Source organism: Candoia aspera, chromosome 1, assembly GCF_035149785.1.
Source record: "Candoia aspera isolate rCanAsp1 chromosome 1, rCanAsp1.hap2, whole genome shotgun sequence".
NCBI lineage: Eukaryota > Metazoa > Chordata > Lepidosauria > Squamata > Boidae > Candoia > Candoia aspera.
The window spans coordinates 46,897,443-46,901,268 of NC_086153.1; positions in this window are offsets into that span (position 1 = coordinate 46,897,443).

A 3,826-nucleotide genomic window follows, 5' to 3' on the forward strand; every position below is an offset into this window, starting at 1 on the left:
ATGCTTGAACCTTCTGCATCATCCCAAGGGCCAAATTGAGGTTTGACCAGGATCTCTGAACTGTAATGCCTTGTGGAATTTTATGATACCCATGTCTTGTCATAGCAAAGATAATTTAGACTTTTCCTTGCCTAATACTTTTGCAAAGCTTCTCTGCAGCCCAGCAGCTTAAGGAAGGGATTGATGTAAATAGATGATCATCAAGTGCCGTATACCTTAAGCCATTAGTGGACAGCTAGGACCACTGAATGGAGCAGAGCTTAATATATCAAAAAGATGTGCACAGAAAAGAGTATTATCTAAAATAGCATTAATGAGCACATTAGAGAAATATAGGTTATTGATCTTACATACTTAGCCCACCCAGGCATAAAGAATTACACACTTAGACAAAGTAGGTTCAAAAATAATTTTAAAAAAGGTCTTACTCATTTGGTCCAGTTACATCCATTCAGGAAAAATGATTCTTGTTCTTTCTTTCCCTAAACTGAATTAACCCTTAGCCTTTATTGCTGCTAAAAGCTGCATGCAGAAAGGGGGAACCATTTTGCATCTCCCATAGTTGGAAGGAGCAGCAGTAGCATGCTTCCTTCCCAGATGGTAGATGGAGGTAGGACTAAGGAAATGTGAGAGGGATAGCAAACAGCTTCCTCCAGAAGCACATAGAGAATTGCATCCTAGAATGAACTCAACCACATGCTAATGAGGCATGCTGATTTGCTGGGACCTCCAACAATGCCAACAGCTCTAATAATTGGATAAAGGAACATTCACCTTCCCTCCGTTTTCAAAACCAAAGCACCAGGGCTGCAGGTAGCCTCCAAGCCCCCTTTTTACAGCCCTGGAACCATCTTAGACCATAGTTGCTAAAAACAGTTGGCCCAGTTTACTGCCATTTTGAAGTGAGAAATATCCATAAAGGGTAGTCCTAAAATATGCACAACATATGCCTAACAAGAAACAAGAACATCCCCAATGTTCCCCCCAAATCATGAAAAGCCTCTGCAGGATCTTGGCCCCATAATTTTGCATTGTGAATCCTAGCCCTAAAAAAAAATTTGGTTGGCTGCTTGTCGGGGGTGTCTGCAAGATGTGCTCAAAAAAATCAAGATGGCAGCCACAATGGTGCAATTGAAGCTCTGCTTGATTTTTACATGTGTCATGACTGCACTGTTGTGGTAGCCATCTTGACTTTTTTTACTATACCCTGCAGACACATCTGCTGGTCATCAAAAGATTGCTTACTCCTAGTCTGTGGCCTCATTCTTCTAACAAAGGCTATATACCATTATGAACAGCCTAATGAAATTGTGTTAGAAACACATCTATTCTGTGATATCTCTTTTCCAAACAGTGACAGCTGCAATATAGCACAAGGGCATCCAGGGGAGAAGGGGGTCAATTGAAGCCCCATATCTGTTCTATATGCGCATAAGCAATGTACCCAAGGCTTTGATCATGCCGTTTGCAGCTCCCATTTTGACTTTTTTGACCACCATTAAGATACCAGAGACTTTCACCATCTGTGAAATAAACTATTTAGAAAAATGCAGGTTGAACAACAGTTTTCATGGGTTAGAAGCCAGCAGGGCTAGCCCCAAAGCAACTTCTATCTTGTCCCCCCAAAAATTAAAAAAAAAAACTCTAAAAGGCCAGCCTATGAAACAAATGCATCTTTTCAACTCTCCTTACCCCCATTCCTTGTTCCCAGACTGGTCAGTCCAGTTTTAGCTGCTCCATTCCCTAAAGTATGATTTAAGATGCCTATGGCTATCTAGCTTTGCTTGACCTTTTTACCTTTTACTTTGTGAAGGAAAAATATTGTTCTTTTCTCTGCCAAACAGGATAAACACACACACACAAAGAGTAAAGGCATATGCATTCTCTACTTCACACAACTGTTAAGTTGTCTCTGGAAAGAGTATTGGAATATCCATTATACTCTATCTAGGACATTTGTAGGCATGGGGACACCATAATGCACGTTGGTGTGGAATGTAGAAAGCCAAATTAAACAGTTAAGGTCACAAAAATATGTGTAGGTTTTTGAGTTCTCCAGAATTCTTCCCCAGGCATCATGACAAACAGACCAGGAGCCACAAATTAATATATGTCACAGTATGTTTCCATGCATACTGGGCTCTTTTCCACAGAAAATATGAATGTTTATTTTCTCACAGGGCTTTTGTTTGTTTGTGGGGGTTGCAATCACTTTCAAAGATAACATTGTTTCACATCCCTTGTCATAGCCATTGTTTTTAACATATTTTTAAAAGTTACAATTCTAGTTGGGTTTAAATTAGAGAAAACATTAATTTGATACTCAGAATACGTAGTTACATTCAGCCTCTGCTTAGTTTAAGGAAGAGTTATGGATGCTTACGTGACATCTGAATACAGCCCACAGTACAAACAAATGTTGAGACTGGAGTTCAACTTGTAATTCTACTGCTTTGCCTCCATTACTGATAGTTTCATTAAGATTTTCATAGTTAATATTTTAAAAACTTTACTAAGATTAGAAATACCTTCTCACCAACTTAACCAAATTTCACATTTGAACCATAAGAGGCATGTTCACAACCAGGCACTGTAAACACTCTGGATTGAGCAGACTAATGGATATTTCTGCATGGAGTAAAGCAGATCACATAAGTCATTTTGCATCTTCTCAGCTTATAGTTGACTGACTACACATTAACTATTATTCAGTTAAAGTTTGAAGTCAGTCAATATGTGTAAATGACACACATCAATTTGTGCTATAAACTTCTTGATAGATTTCTCTGCTATGCCATAACATTTAACCATATTAGTAAACATGTGATGTGTGATCAAAAAAGAGGCTTTTATCTGAAAAGTGCAAAACCTTAAGGATGGCAGAAACTCTGTGGTGTAGGTGCTCATTCAAAATCGTTTTACTGAGGCAAAGGGTAAATCATGGTTATGTGCTTATGTTCATATAATGCAACAAACGTGACTGACTTTAACCTGTGGTTGTTGTTTTTTTACAATTCAGTTTGATATGCAAACCACACCAATATGTATGGTTTGCATGTTAGTATATGGTTCAGTGTGTGGTGCAAACCCAGCAAACTGTATTATTTCATTAAAACAGTGGTAACACTATCCAAGCTTAATATAGTGTGTGAAGCAGGCAGTAAAAAGCTGGGATAATGCTGAGGTTTTTTTTCCCAACAGGCCAAGTTCATGATGCAAGTAAAAAATGGTCAGGGTTTCAATCATATGGTTGTGGTCTCCATCTTGACTATTTTGGCCCCCTCCCTGGGGACATTCCTGCAGTAAGCACGGTTGTCAGCTCACTTCAGGTATACTTTGGAGAGGGATCATAGCTCTGAGACCATACTGGTTTCCTTGTAGATTGTCCAAATTTCAATCTCAGGTGAAAAAGGGCAGCTGGGGAGTGGCAAGGACGATCTCTGAAGAGTTCCTCCTTTGAGGGTAGTAGACAATATTGTACTGATATCAAATGTTTTGCCTCCACACATGTCCACCCCCCCCCCCAATTTTATGTAGTTTCTTATTGCTTTTACACACCAGTTCACCAATTATATAGGAGGCAGTGGAGGATTACTCATCATCTCCTCTAGCAGAGGATGTATTTACGCTGTATGTATCTGAAGTTCAAAACCTGTTTCACAGCACAAGACAGCTAATCAGGAGGCATACCTCATCTTCATGAACTGTGAAAGCACCACTTAAAGGGAAAAAGTGAGTGGGCTTATTTAACAGTTTGTTTTATTGAACGTTGCATATCTTATTCAACAAATATCCTTCTAAACAGAGATGGTCTACAATCAATCAA